Source organism: Oreochromis niloticus, linkage group LG2, assembly GCF_001858045.2.
Source record: "Oreochromis niloticus isolate F11D_XX linkage group LG2, O_niloticus_UMD_NMBU, whole genome shotgun sequence".
In the NCBI taxonomy this organism is placed as follows: domain Eukaryota; kingdom Metazoa; phylum Chordata; class Actinopteri; order Cichliformes; family Cichlidae; genus Oreochromis; species Oreochromis niloticus.
This window is the reverse complement of record NC_031966.2, coordinates 35,218,502-35,234,836: the sequence shown is the minus strand read 5'-3', so window position 1 is coordinate 35,234,836 and position 16,335 is coordinate 35,218,502. Positions and strand designations below refer to the sequence as shown.

The window sequence follows — 16,335 nt, the reverse complement described above, 5'->3', positions numbered from 1 at the left end:
GTGCAAACATTTAATCACACAGCATGCCATTAATTTGTACTAATGTAATGTCTTTGATATGCTGCTTGGTGATTGTGGTGATTCTCAAAGCGAACTCAGTGAGAATCAGTAAGAGCCCGGTTAGCTGTGGAGAAAGGCAGGGTTAGGAGAGGTGTGCTCACATGTTGATGCCATACTCTGTGCCTTTCTGGCAGCTGTAAAAAAAAATGTTGATTATTGCATCCGATACCACAGCAACTATCTGCATCGCTCAAACATGTTAATGGGATGTAGTTCTGTTTTGGCTGCCAGATGGGCCTGTTCCTGTAGCTCTGATGCTAAAGCATCCTAAAAGCATGTCAATAAAAGATTTGACAGTTACATGTTTAGACATATATCAGCTGAACAATCAGCTGTTATGGACCACTGACCATTTAGATCAGCTGATCTCCTAGAAGTGCATCTGAGCTTAACTTTGTGGCTTACGTAAAGCAACAGCTCAATTGCTCAATTTCTCATTATTGATAAAGTTCCTGCTTGTTTAATTCAGTGTAATGAGAGTATTAATGAAGTTAATGAGTGATTTTAGAACCCCTTTTTGCAGAAAGCTTTAAAACCATTTTGACTTGTCATTAAACTTTAAAGGGCAGTTTTGAACTTTTTGACATTCTCAAATTGAAGCAGATAACTCTTACTATGCACATGCTTTTAACTGCACTAAATGATGTTTTCTACTTCTCTTGTAACTGGTGCAATACTTGTTTTTTAAAGCCATATTTGGAGAATTTGCAAATTGTGAAATTTCTACAGTACATAAAATTGCACAGAGAATGCACAGAAGCAGCAAAAGGTGTGATAGTTAAAGTGCGTTAGCATCAGTGATGCATGATGTTTAGCAGCAGTGGTGGATTGTAGCACTTAAGTGAAAGGGCAGAAACATTTGGTATCCAAGGCTGGGCTGTGCAGTAGTGTGAAGGATGCTCAAGAACGTTTGTAAATGTCCTCCATGCTCACTGTTGACTTCCTTACATTAGCTTGAGACTCTCTGCATCTTTTCTATTTCCTCTCCTGTTTTTATTAGAAATCCTCGCCTCCTCTTCTGCGGACCTAAAGAAATAGCGAAATGATTGAGGGAGCAGAAGACAGAATAGAAAGAAGACAAGACATCTGGTAAATCATTTAGCAGACAAGAACAGGTGGCTCTCTCATCCTCCGATGTCATCCATACTTTTACAGGGTAAAATATTTATTGGGCTGCCACAAAACGAGGCACTCATAATTTGGTTTCCGTGCATGATGATTCTCAGGCTCATTACAAGTAAATATTACGCGCCATATGCTTTCATTTTTACTGACTAATGTCCTACAAACTAATGTGCTATTACCAAGGGGCATGAGATGAGAGGGGAGGGTTGTCTTTGTCAAGACAACAAAAAAGTGGAAACAGAAGGACGTTGCCAGGTTATAGATTTTGTTTGTGAGTCCAGAACAATCTGATTCCAGATTGGTTGACGTAGCGTGCTTGACCTTGCAATAAGTAGTAGCAAAAGCTTATGGAAGATTGATAGTACTGCGATTGTGTTATGTAGGTATCTGCCTGCCTAGAGTGAAGGATTCTAGATGTGCAGTCTGCACAGATGTATTGAAATCTTGAAACGTAGTGGGCTCATTTTGTGTTTCCTCGGACTGAATGGCCTGTTCCCATTTACAATGTCAGTTCTGTCTGATAATAAATGACTGGAAAATCATGTGATCATTAAACAGGTAAGTAGTATATTAGTGACAGAGCAGAATCATTGGAGACGACTATTTTGAGCAATCTTGGCAGTTACCTCCAGCTTCAGATGCATCACCCTCCAGACTTGAGGCAATGCAAAAAGCAACTAGATCACATTATTTCTGTCCAAACTGCATACAAAGCTTGTTCAGTTTCCTAGATAAATGCATCTCCTGTCAAATGAACTTCAGCACCGGTGATGGTTGACGCTGACTCTGTTTTATGTTCAACAGTAAGGCCACATGATTGAGAAAAAGCTACGCCCTATACAATCACTGATTGTTCAGCACCCACCTATTTTCATTCATTCATTCGTAGTTGTGTTATTCTAGTTTGCTTTCTAGACTCTGCTGTTTTACTTTCTTATTTCACTTCTTTGCCACACCCGAGTGTAATTAGCCAGTCGTTCTGCCCGGTGTTTTCCTTTTTTCCTTGCATGTTCTCCTTATTTATAGTTTCCTTGAGTGTTTAAATATCCGTACTTCTTGGTGTTGTGTATGCTCTCTTATACAGTTTTGCTGACCACATGGCAGAATTGTTCGCTTTGCTAACCGAAAACTAGTTCGCTGCCGCTGCCCAAAATAAAGTTGCAAATCAAGCAGTGGTTATTGGAAACTGTTACACATCTAGAGACTGATCAGTAGGACTTAAACAAGAAATTCAGACGGCTATTGAAAGTTGCCATATGTTTGGAATAACTGTCATGAAACTAGAGTCACTCACATTTATTGAAAACATGTGAGATGCCATTGAATGGTCATAAAACCTAGTAAGTGGAGATTTCAACAACTACAAAAGACTGAAATGTGTTGATAGAAGAGATCCCAAGACAAGGAATGGGAGTAAGGAAACACAGAGACTGGAAGTGGCAGATGGCTGGGAAGCAGCAGAGCAGAAATCAAATGTGTCGACACTTTCATTCTTTAGGGACTTGTGCTACTGGACTGAAGCAAATATATGAACTAATTGACTTACTTTAGATTCAAAGCAGGTATTGTACATCCTCATTTATTTTGTAATACTGCTCTGCTGAGCCAGTGGACAATGGGCGATTAATGGCTCCCACTGTAAAGATGCCAAAAGGAACTACTGCTATGGCGTCTTAATGTGTAGAAATTATGTTTCTTCACTGGTATGTGTCCAGGAGAAAATGGACACTTCAATTATCCCAACCCCTCTAAATGCATGTTGACAAGGCTGGATAAGCATTAAAAGAAAAGATCATAATTACTTATATTGTGTCGAGACTTTTACTGTCCCGACTGTGACTGAACTGTCTCCAGACTGTCTACCTGAATACCTGAATCTTTTTAGAGGATTTTTTAAAAATTTTTTTTGTTTATTAATTTGTTTTTTCATAAAAAGGCTCCTAACTGGAAAGGATGAACCAGTGTTGTGTCTACTCACAAGACACATTTTTAAAATTGTATTTTTAGGGGCTTTGTTACGAGCAATCAAAACACATAACTCATTCAATTTCTTTAGATGAATCAAATCAGTCAAATCAATTTTATTTTTATAGCATTTTTAAAACAACAATTGTTGACCAAAGTACTGTTTTAAAGTTTTAAAAGTATCCAGTGTTGGAGAGTTCCTGATATGTAAAAGCAGTTTATAAACAGTTTCGGAGCAGTCACAGCAAAAGCCTGATCTCCTCTGTGTTTTAATCTGGACCTAGAGTCAACTAGAAGCATTTGGTCCGCAGACCTCACAGATCTTGCCGGAGTATACCAATTTAGAAGATCAGAAAGATATATAAGATCTAGTCCCTGCAATTTTTTAAAAACAAGTCTCAAGATCTTAATCAATTAGAAAACGAACTTGCAGCCAGTGTAGCGAGGCAAGTATAAGGGATATGTGCTCTCGCTTGTGCATGCCAGTCAATTGGCAAGTCGGCCAATTGATGACGAAGTAACACCAGAGTAGAGGCTGTTACAGAAGTCGAGGCGACTAAAAGTTATACCAGAGATGATAATTTTACAGGCATTAAATAGTATTTCTGCACTAACAAGGTACCAATGAGCTATTAACTAATAACATGGCATAGCTTGGCATGCTATATGTCCTTAAAAAAAGTGAGAAATTGGACAAATGAAGGACAAAAGAAGAACTGGCATAAAAGAACAGCAGATAAAAGACACGCATCTGACGTCACCAAAGCATTATTAGGAATGATGAAGATTATATAGCCATCATGCAGATGTTGGTTTGGTGGTATTCCAGTCAGTGATATTGGGGATTTTGTCAAAATAGATGAAATTATGAATGCATAAAATATGGTCAAATTTTGGTCGATCATGATCATCTGGATTGGGTGGATGTCATTCTGAAAAATGAAGTCAGTGATCCACAATGCACTGCCCAAGCATTAAGAACATACATGGGTCAAAAGAAAAACACAATAGAACACTATGAGTCACTATGAGTCATGGAGTGGCCTCCAAGGAGCCCAGACCTCAAGATTAATGGAGCAGCATGTGATCATTTTCACAGAAAAAGACAGTCAACATCCAAAGAGAGCTTTAGAATGTCCTTCAGGAAGCTTGGACAACTATTGCTGAACACTGAAAGAAACTGCACTGAAGTTTGCCTCCGAGAGCCCAGGATGAGTTAAAGAATAGCAGTGGTCAAGTATATGCTTTTGTTCTGTGCATGTGTTTCAACAAACCACTGTAGAAAAGAGCGGTGGCTCTATACGTAGAGTAACTGCTTTCAGAAAGACAGGATGTTTTTTGTGCTTTATATTATTATTGCATTTCTAAGAGTTGCACGACACACACTTTATGTTCAGGCATATTATAGAGTATGATACAGTAAAGGGCAGGCCTCACTTTTAAACTTGGTCCAAGCACCACTGTCAGTGATATATTGAGTAATACTGGCCAGCTATAAAGCTTTTCCATTCCCTAAATGTGTCTTGGTACAGCATCTTAGCTGTGTAGGTTGTATGCCAAATGAAGGATTTCCCAAATGAGCAAAGCCACTATTTTAGAAACCCGAGTTCAGACAGAGCTGCTCGTGTCAAGGAAACAATAATTTATTGGAAAAGGTTTTACAGTTTTGGAGGAAAAGGCTGTGGTCTACAGCAGCTCCCCTGCATTAGTGTTCCCCTCTATGGAGTCCATTCTAGCTCGTCTAGCTAGTTCAGTCAAAGTTCTCTTATGAGTTCTGTACATGTACATTATAGAACTACAGAGAATTCTGCAGTTATTGGTGAAAATCAGTAAGTCATTCTTTATTGACCAAGTGACGCTCAGCTATTTAATGCACTGTCTGTGTAGGACATCTACAGACAGAGACATACAGAGGCTTTGCAAACCGAAGGCAAGAGTTCTTAAATGTGAATGTACACATCATTTTCTCTTATCTTAGTTGATTAATATTCATGAATATGAACAACCTCTACCCTGAGTTTTAAAACTCAAAAATAAGTTTTTAAACTCCAGTAAAATGAAGAAACACATTTCCATTGTAGTATGGATGTTTTAGAAAAAAGTGGTTAAGTTATGTTCCATCTGGCTGCTTTACGGTGGAAGACATTATATTCCACTTCATCCATTTAGATTTCTCACTGAGTCATTCACTGAACACCACTCAGTGAATCTGTGTTATGTAGGAGGTATGAAGTGATTAATGGCTCAAAATAATGGATTTTTGTGTTTTACTAGGAGGAGGGCAAAGGAGTAACAAAAGATTGTGTACGGCGCACAACGAACATGACATTAAAACATCTGAAACACAACAAACTGCTTTTGTTTTGCAGACAGTCCACTTTTTTGGAGGTAGACTTCCTTATCTAACGCAGCACGTACACAGTCTCTCAACTACTGTGAAAGATGGAACCTGCTTGATTATTTTGATAATGGCATTTATTAAATGGGCACTGCAAAGATTTCACACGTAAGCTAACAGCAGTGCTGTTTAGCCTATGAAAGCAGCTGTTTAAGGTTTTCGGTGGCTCTGGAGAAGTATCGTCTGGTTGTGCTTGAAGTTTACAAGTTAGAAGTCTACTCTCAGAACGATGGAATTTGAAATGCATTAAAATTCACCAAACAGGGATAAGCTAAGGAAAAAAAAGGATGATTTCCATTATGAGAAATCTTTTTAAAGGTTGATCCATGCTAAGGATTAGAAGGGGAACTTACTCTGCTCTGTTCTTTTGAACCTCTCACATTGTAATTCAGGGGTGGGGAACTCCAGCCCTTTGGGGGCCGGTGTCCTGCAGGTTTTAGGTGTGTCCTTGATCCAACACAGCTGATTTAATTAGCTTGAAGTCCTCCAGAGGCCTGGTAATGAACTAATCATTTGATTCAGGTGTGTTGACCCAGGGTGAGATCTAAAACCTGCAGGACACCGGCCCTCGAGGCCTGGAGTTCGACACCCTTGTTGTAATTTGTCAGGTTTGCATGTGTGTGTCTGTTTGTGTTATCATTCTGGCTGTAAACACAATAGCTTGAAAATCACTAATAAAACTTTGACTCATGTTCACAATCCACCCAAAAATTCAAAAGGTCAGCTCAATGATTTATTGGTCAAAAATTGACAAAAAGCCTTTTAACTTGTGTCGTCTGCAAAATAAAATATGTCACATTTGACCTCTGACCTTTCCTTCAAGGTCGACAGAATTATCTGAAGGTCAAAATGATAACATATAGGCTTATATAGAATAATATGTGGGGATTCTAAGTACGACATTGTTTTATTAGAAATGTGTTATGTACGTTTCTGAAATAGGTTAAAACAAATGCATCACAAGGTGAAAACATATGATCATGAAAAAGTTTTGCTTTTTTTGAATCACAACTTTATTTTATATTGATTAACAAACATTTAAATGGGCTTGCTAAACAATAACATGAATATCTTTAATATCCACATAAATTTTAAAAATGTGCTCAAAATGATGACGAGTATATCAAATTGGGTTTAACAGGTCAGATCCTGCTCTTTGCACTCGTTTTCTACTTCAGTACAAACTTCTTAAAGTATGTTTAAAAAGAACAAAGTACACACAATGAATATATGCAAAATGTAATACTATTCATTTAACAGCAAATACTGCCCAGAGAGTGAGCAGAGAGCTTTTTGTTTTATTAAGCAATGATCGAATCCCCCAGTTTTTCTGATAAACCAGCCCCACAAGAACCCTGCAAACATGGATTCATGGTATGAATCTGTACTCCCTGATGGGTTCTGAGTGGTTGCTGATTGATAAAAATTAGGCAGCAAAGAGGTTGCTGCACCAAAAACCTTCTCGTGGGTGACGTGGATGATAGACATCGACTGTCAGCTGTTTTACTTTCCAAGCCGTAGTGAAACTTGAAAGTGAAACAAAACAGGAAGACAGAATGTTTTTGGCTTAAGAGTAAAAGTTGCACCTTATATGATGGTTTGGGTTTGAACCTGCCCTCTGGCTGCGTCAAACACAGGTTCAAATCCAAAGTTGTTCTATTTGGAAGAAGATTCTCACACAGTTCCTTGTTTCCACGATCATGAGCAGAAGAAAAAGGTTTATACACTAACAGCACTATTTGCCAATCCCCTACCCCAGACTTGTCCTATAATAAATGGTATTTTTAACAGTGATTTGACTAATATTTAATATTATGCATGTTTGCAAGAGGAGGAAGCAATTATTGAAGAGTCTTCAGTGCTACTTGGATTCTTGGAGAGTTTCATCACACATCCAAATGTAATTGTAAGTCATTCAAGAGGGTGTCTCTGAAGTAATGAGGACAATCAGGTCCTAATGTGAATAAATACAACAGTAAGTTTTCATAAAAAGGAAGTTTGAGCTCCACCTGAGGCTGGCTCAGTACGAGCATATCATACTGCCACACACCTTTTACTTGAAAGGGGAAACTTTAACAGCAGTGAGATCAAACTGAAAAAAGGTTCACGTGTCCAGTCAACTGCTCTGAGTTCACCTTAAGGTTAGACGCTTTGCTAGAAGCCAATGTTCCCCAAATATAATAGTTTCTCAGGGGAGTTGTGCCACGTTTGATTTAGTTGATATGTGTTTGCACTCTGAAATCACTTTTTAAGTCCACTGAGATAACTCAGACAGCAGCTTCAAAGATAAGACAGCTGAGGCACGGCGCAGGTCGGGCTGCTCGGCTGTTGGACTTTGTTTTTTAGGGTGACTGACATGTCGCTTTGCCTCATCCTCTTGTGTTTACACCAACAAGCAGCCAAACCTTACCTTCCAGCTAGTGGCCATTACTAAGGTGCTGCCCCTAATCATGCAAGGGTTAAATGCTAAGGCAGGAGAAATACAGCCCTGCACTGTACTCTGTTTGATTTACTGAAGGTGCAGTTGATTTATACTGCTAGGTACTTGAAAAGCTCCCTCGGGCAGGAATGGTACTTGCAAGAAAAGATATATTGTGTTTTAAACAAATCATAGTAGGTTACTTAAAATCCCAGGAGCAGCTACAAACCACAGTGACTCTCAACAAAGGATTCAATGATGCCTTGAGAAATATCTGTAAACATTTTAAAGAGGTGGAAGCATCATTTAGGTGAGACAGTTTGACTTATTGCTTTGCAGTCTGTGTTGTTGAAAGAGTTGTTTAATGTGACAGTTTTCTTGCACTTTGTCACCTTAAGAAAACTCTTGAGTCTGTTAAAAAGTAAAAAATGGGATTTTTCAGCCCTGAGAAAAGGCAAAAAGTAGCTCTCCCTCAGTGCTGGCTGCTGTTTGATGGCTGCTGTTTGATTTTGTGGCGTTGCAGTTGCATTTGTCATGTCGAACCTTTGAAACATTTCCCAAAAGCAGAGAAAGAAACTTTGAAAGATAAAAGAAAAAACTGCCCAGGGACAGGCCAAGAAGTCCCGCTGGCTGTAAAGGGATCTTCAAGCAGGACAAATGGTTGCTCTGTGAGTTGATGTAATCCCAGCTAATATTCCTTTTGATTCTTTAGATTTAGTGGGGCTGTGATCTGTCAAGACTCTGCAAAGGTTAAAGTTCCAGCAACACTTGTGAACAACTTGACTTTTTTGACTGACATATTTTGATTTGCAGCCTTCATCAGCATGCTTTCAGTTTGTGGCCTTCATGAGGGTCATCATCAGCCTGACCAAGGCTACAAGCCAAAAGATGTGGTCAGGGACGTTTTTCTAAATACTTTAGTTTTGAACTTTAACCTTTTCTGTGTGCATGTTAGAAGAAAGGGAAGTTGTGCTGGAAACCTCGACTCTTTCTACATATGTCAAGACTCTTATTCGGAGATTAAGTATCGGAGTAGGACCACGCCTCCAAACACGCTCCTTCCGGTTCTCATCTACATATGTTCCCCCAGTTCTACAAGCTCTTCATTCTCGTTTACGTGCCCCACCCTCCCTCCCCTTTTCAGTTCTGTAACTTCTTCGCTTCTGTTTAGAACACACGGATCTGCCAGGCCTGGGAGCCGCCATCAGTCCCCTTCAAGGCCTTCCCCAAACCACAGCTCAACTCATGTCCAAGCCATTCACCTTTATCTACTAAAACGCTGTCAAACCTAAAATGAGGACATGGGCCCAGTGAGTGAAAGTAGTGTTAACAATGAACATTGTGCAGTATTCATCTGGCAATCCTTGTTTTTTGCCCTTTTTTAGCCATTTTTACATTGCTGTGCTTGATGTATCCTTGTCCACAGCGGTCTGTGTTTTACAGTAATAATCTCCAACTATCTGGTGCGTGTGATCAGAATCAAACACTGAAAGCTCAAGGACAGGAATAGTTTAGAGGGATTGTGCAAATATCCAAAGTACAAGTGAAAGATGACATGGCAAGAGTTGTAAAAAGTGTCGGATTGGGTTTTATTCTTTATGGCACACCTCCAAGTAAGAGTCAAATATGATAGAATCACTAAGTTCAGTTTGTAGGGCCCCGGGAAGAGTGTGCTCCCGTGTCTGTATAAAAAAAAACCCTGTGAAGCATATCTAAAGATGACAATGTACATTTTTTTAGGCTGCAGTCTGGAAAAACATATTCAGAAGAGACATGCACAGCCGTTGCTGTGAGCATATGCAACTGTAATATCATTCCCTATATTCTGTCTGGTGGCAAATTTGCCACGACAACCCTGCCATATGCAAATATGCTCATGCAATGCTAATATGCGTTAGATTTAACACCATGCTTTTGGCTGAATACTAGAGGGGTTGCTATGACCAGTAGTGTTTTCTTCTCTGTGTGGATGTTGTTCTTTAGAGCAGAAGCTGATGGCTGCAGCCATTTTCACTTTTCTAACGCAGAAGGATCCGGTCTTGAGATCCTTGTAGAATACCCTGTCACAGAATACATCTTTAAAAAACGTACGTTCAAAAGCCTTTTTGTCAAACTTTGCTTACGACAGATTAGCTATTACAACAAAAACAACCCAACTTTCCTATTTTTTTACTGAAAAGAGATAGTTGAAGCAACTTTTCTCTCTTCTCTGTTTTTGGTGGTGAATCCACATTTTTTTTGGTCCACTAATAAACCTGAAGACAGTTTGTTGAATAATAATAAACACGGAGTCTTTGATGAAGAAGTTGGACGGCCTTCACTGTCTGAAAGCTCTGATAACCCCATAGTAGCTTTCTCTAAGTCTCTCTTTGGGAAAGTGCCATTGTACTAAAGTGACTGCAAAGTTTGCACTGAGCTTGGAAGAACTGTTTTTATTTCTTAGCCAAAGCTCTTTAAAATTAAGCAAACAAAGTGTTATTAGAGTGCAGTGTAAATTCATAAATTCATGAGGAACTTAGCTTGTAATAATATTAATAATCTATGATTATTATAAATAGAAGTCTGTAATGAGAATTCTAATAAAAACATGTTTTTTTGTTGTTTTATAAACTCTTGTTTTTGCCTTTTGGTGCAGTGGGCAGAGAGCGAGGGCACAAATGAAATCCAGCCCAAAAAAAGGTTCGGGTCAAGTTCTCAGCTTTTGCCCAAACATGTAGCATCAGTGCCAGCCTTACTGCCGTCAGTAAAACAAATGGCACACAGAGGGTATTGTTAAACTGACCAGCATTTTTCAGAGCTAAAAATGTTACAGTGAGCTTCTTGTGATATTTGTAATACCTCACTCATCTCAGCCTACAAACTGTATCCTCCTGAAAGAAGCTGAGGTCAGATGACTGTGGAGACAAGTTCAAGAGAGCAAGGACCCCTTGGTGTTCAAGTAGTTCTCCTAAAGCTTTGAGTCGTGTTTGACTTCAGTCACGGTGGATTGCATTTTTTTATCACCCACTGTGAAATGCTGGCATGTTTTAGACCACCCCAAAAGTTCAGCTTCTTTCCCCTTCATGAGAAGTGGTTTTGAGTTTGCTGCTCATTCTCTTAGATTATTACTAGGAAACCTTTGGACTTTTGTTTATTTAAGTCTTGTTTTTTTTTAATTCGCTCAGTTTTTTTTTAAATCACTGATAGAGTTCCCTTTGGTCCTCCCAGTGCTAATATGATCCATTTTATACAGCGTCTTAGAGAGCAAGTTATAATTTGACATTGACAAAGTCCTGCTTTTGTTTAGTGTCTTTGCACGAGAACTATCACAAAACAACATATCAGTGTTATTTTTCTAAGAAGTGAGCAATGGCTCTAAGCTGACTCAGTGGAAGAAGCCTCTGACGAGTAGGTTAGATCTGAGCTGTCATTTGAAGTGCCTCCAGAGAAGGATGCACGTCAAAGATATCTGATAGTTTGAGTTTTTGTGGCCAGTGCAGCTAAGTTTTATATTAGTAAGTTTGCAAGTAAAAATGTTTTTCTTGACATCTTGTGACATCTTTGGATCTTGTGGCAAACACTGTTTACTAATAATAAAGTATAGGTGTAATTTTGTATTGAGCAAGAAATATAGACACTTTGTGTGTGTGTGTGCTTCATTGTTTAGTGTTTTGGCAGCTGCTTCAGCCATGTATCAATCTGATTTCCTCCATTTGAAATTTCATGCAACTCAAGGATGACTTTCCATGCAGCATTCTAAAAGCGAGGTGGCTTACTACACCCTGAAACATTCATCTCATGGTGATTTTCCAGATTCACATCTGGTTACAATAATCCCTTACTCCTCTCTAAGGAAGCACGACCAGTATTGCCTCTGAAAAAGGCCTAGAGCAAACATGCAGCGGCAGTTGGCTGAATGGTTTGGACATTTCCCTAACATGTGGAAGGTCCCCAGTTTGAGACTGGGAGAAGACAAATCCTCGAGTGCCTTATCAAGGACTGCATAAAAAAATCTAACAAAGGAAATATGTGGAGTTATCTGTTGTGGCAACCCCGTGTGAATAAGAGAGCAGCTGATCATGGAGGCTCCAGGTGTAATATCAAATATCCAGGTGCATGACAATTTTGTTCCCTCCTTCAACACGTGGTGTTTTCAGTGTTCAGTGGAGACTTTAGTCTCCATCTGGTCTTTTATTTTGAAAATGTATTTCATAGTGAAATCCCAGGCATTGTCCCGAGTGAACAGCTGGACAAATTGGAGCCAGAGTATCCTACATTCATGCATAAGTCTCCATTACTTTTATATGTTCCCCAATCATGTCATTATAAAAACTAACTTGATGCTAACTCTAACACTTCTCCAATACTGGTGATGGGTTTGTGCAACCGTCAGCTTGGGGATGAACCATCCCGCCTCTTCTCAAGGACACCTTTATGATGAGATTTTAATCTTGTGACTGCAGCACCTTTGGGCCTCGAGTCTTTGTAGTGCCAGTGCCGTGAGCTAACGGTCTCATGGATAATGGAGTCAGCAGGATGTACCTCATGCTCTGGCTGAATTCTTGGTGATTCAAGGGTCATTATGGTGAGTGAGATCTTAACATTTACACAGAGACCAGAAGCTCTGGGGTTTGAACTTAATGCTCCCTTGTCCATCTCTATCTGTGTGTGTGTGTGTAAAAGCAGAAATTCAATTTTACAGTGTATGTCTCTTCCTTCTCTTTTACATTTGTGTTGCCCTAGCTTTGTTAAATAAAACTAATCATGTCAGCTTGCCCTTGCAATCCCATGCTGCATTTTTTGCATGCATGCACCCTTCATTCATCCTCTCATCGTCGTCTCTACTTTGCAGCCACATCCACCCTCAGCCTGCACACTCTGTCACACTCATCTATACGCAGACACTCCTCTGCTGGTCTTTTTCTTCTTTCATTCTTTCCTGTTCATACACCGACCCAATCCTCAACCTCTGCTTCCCACCCATCCATCTGTCTCTCATGAAACTCTGCAATCCAGCACACCTCCTTAACCCAGCCCTCTCCCGGGGCCTAATTAATTTACTGAAATCTCAATCAGCCTTCCACTCCATTACCCTGATCCTGTTTGATACTTTCTTCTCAATGCTGGGGGGCATTAGGATGATTACGTTCACCATCTAATCTCTCTTCCGCCATGATGGCGTCGTCTTGTTCCCCCAATATAGTGATGTAATGGTGGGGAGCACGCCCCTTGCTCAGGTCAGAAAAAAATGAATCATAACACAGAAGTTTTGAGGCTTCCGAGTTCAATCAGAGAGAACTGTGGGTGGGTGGCGAATCTCTTGGCGAGGAAATAAACTCATCTGAAGTCAGGGGGGAGAGAGAGAAAAGGAGAGATCGGGGCGAGAGATAGCAGACACTGGTTGGAAGAAAGAGGAAGTAAAAAAAGGACAGACAGAGCAACTGAAGATTACGAGAGAAAAGGAGAACAGCTCTACAGGAGAACAAAGACAAAGGGTGGGAAAAGTTTCTAGGACACAGGCAGCGTCATTCACACAGCAAGGGCAGAAAAAGGCAAGTTTGAGCTTCATAGTGTCATGGGCTAGCACGCTAACATTCACTGAGTCACATGTGCAGGTAGCATATGTAGGGTTAATGGGAATGCCATTTGTTTTATAGTCGTCATGTGTAAGGCTATACTGTCTTTTTCCCATGACTATTGATACAGTCCTAATTAAAACAGAACAGTTACACTAACCATTATGTCCATGACCATTATGACCATCATCATTGAATGTGGCCTAATAATGGTTTGACACACAGTTATCAATAGCTGAACAAATGCTACTACCACACTCCTAATATTGTCAAATAAGAGGACAAAGACAAGAGGCAGTTTCATTAAGACATTTAAGGACTATACGTAAAGTGGCAGCCCCCATAATGTCATGATCAGTAAAGTTATTTTAGTATGGGAATAAAAAACACAAATCTCACCCAGAAATGACAATTTAATGTAAGTCAGTGAGAAACAAATGCAAACTCCACATTCATTGCAGCTTTGTGAATGGTTACCAATGCAATGGGTAAGAGCACCTCACTCTAGGTTGGAGGAGGGTCTGGATATGAGTGCAAATGATAATTATTTGAATTGTCCCTTTAAAAGGTATCCGGTTATGTTGCAACCTCATCTTTCAGTTTGTTCCTCAGAGTTATACAAAGTCGATGGTCAGTCAGGTCAGAACAGATCAGATGATGGAATGATCTGTAATGATCTGTCAGTCAGAAACTCAGGCCCTGCAGTGCAAAAATATATAAGAATCAAAGTCTAGAGATTTACAGTCTGGAGCAGTTTCACACCGGGTGTATTCACAGTCTGGAGTTCGCTCTTTTTGTCTGTCCACTGCTGTCAGTCGGGATTACTGGTGGAATCCTACCAGAAACCAGATAAATCATTCGCCGTCTGACTGGTTGTGCAGATCTGGATCCTGGAGATCACACTGGGAGGCTTGCCATCCAATGGAATCACTGGAATTTCACCATGGAGCTCATAGCTCAATACAAGACCTCACTGGTATTTAGAAACAGGTTAATAGTCTCTGATTTGTCATTTCATTTTCAAATAATAGAGTTCAACTGTACATTCTGTTTTAGAGCATTCAAGGGAATCATAAATTCAACAATTAAACAATGACTGCAATTGGCAATTATATAACATCATGAAAATGTGTGGTACTCGGCAGTTAACTGATTAAATTGTAAGTGTTGTTAGGACTTCTTCAGCCTAACCGACATAGCTGCGATAAACATACACGTAGCACAATCATTAGACAAACTGAAATATAAATGTTAAAGCTTAAAGTTTCATATATTACAACTAAATTCTGCACAAAAAGTTATCAAATTGTGTATGTTTGCTCCTAACACTAACACTGCTCATTGATGTGACAGATACAGCAGAAAAAAGCATTTTATGCGTCAATTGCTATGATTAGCATCATGAAAAGTAACATGAGTGCAATATGTAATTACTCTTGTTGCTATCACTGAACGTAGAGGGTGAGTTAGTTAGCTTACCGAGACACGTGGAACACCATTCATTTAGCCGCCACTTCTGCTGACTTCAGCAGATCTGCCTAACATTCATCTCACTATTGAGATGTTGGCCGATAACGTCTGAAAATTTTTTTAACAACTTTTACGAAGCTTTGCTTCTGTAATCGAAGCTGCTAATGTTTTCTGCTGCTAATCAAGACAGCGCCGGCTTTTTTCTTTTTTCTTCCAGTTACTGGTGCAACATGTCAACGCACAACTTCCTGTAGATCTTCCAAATAAAAGCTCCTGCAGGAAGTGTGAAACTAAACATCTTTTTTTTTTTTTACATCATCACTTATTGTAACAATAAATTCTATAACTAAACAAATCATTTACAATCCTGTCTTATTATCTTATTTTAACCCATTTCTCCAGCTGGCTCTCACAGTTTCTGCCCTGTGAATATGTCCGTGCCATCTGTGTTTAAACAAGAAATCTGTCTATAAGTTCACAGTAATCTGCAGAACAGGAGCAGCCACTACCTTTATTACTCAGCATTTTTTTTCTTTGCTCAGCATTTTTTTTAATATGGAGAAAAAAATAAGCATTCAGCATTAGGCTGTGGAACAGTGTGAATTAATACTTAGTGTAAACAAAGGTGCACTGTTGGCTAATGAGAATCCATCCTCTCAACAAGCTCGTGGCCTGAGTCATTATGCCGGAAAACAATATTAACTTTATTTCTCAATTTTAAATTTATTTGAGGATTATTAAAAAAAAAAAAAAAAAAAACAGTCAGCGAAGTAAAACTTGCTTCCTTCACACATGATGCAACGTGAATAGAGAGACAGAGGTTTCATCGGTTTAATGGAGACTGATGCCCTCTGGCTGTGGTGAAACTGTGGGCCAAAGGTGAAATTGCTGCAGGGTGTAAAATGAGTGCTCTAAACTAACAAGGTGTGAAGACACCAGCTGCACCTCCATTCTTCCACAAGCAAGGAGAATAAACTAGATGTTCTGAGCCTGTATAGCCTAAAGACATCTGAACATAAACACAAGCGTTAGATACTAAAAACTGATTCCATGACTTTAAATTTGTGCCAGCAAAGTCTGAAGGTTTTTCTTTTGGATTCTCTTGCTAGCTGTACAAGGGTTGCTGTGGCTTAAGAGTGGGATGCCCACAAAATATAGCACTCAAAAGCCCCACCATGTGACTAAGTGGAAATTACTCCCAATGACAAGGCAATATGGGTGTGACTAGGTCACTGATGAACACAACCTGAAAGGCTTTCCAGAACCCGAAAGATTAAAAATGAAGATGTTTTATTTATATGCAATCCATACAACATTGCTGAGATTTCCCCAAAAAACAAATA

General features: G+C 39.5%; 1 long non-coding RNA gene across 1 annotated transcript in view; it reads right to left on the bottom strand.

Moving 5' to 3' along the window:
* Positions 1-808: 808 nt before the first annotated feature.
* Positions 809-16,335, bottom strand: part of LOC102078629 (uncharacterized) — a 28,685-nt gene continuing 13,158 nt past the window's right edge. The window contains exon 4 of the long non-coding RNA XR_267428.4: positions 809-1,086. This is a non-coding gene — a long non-coding RNA (uncharacterized LOC102078629). The remainder of the gene's footprint in view (positions 1,087-16,335) is intronic.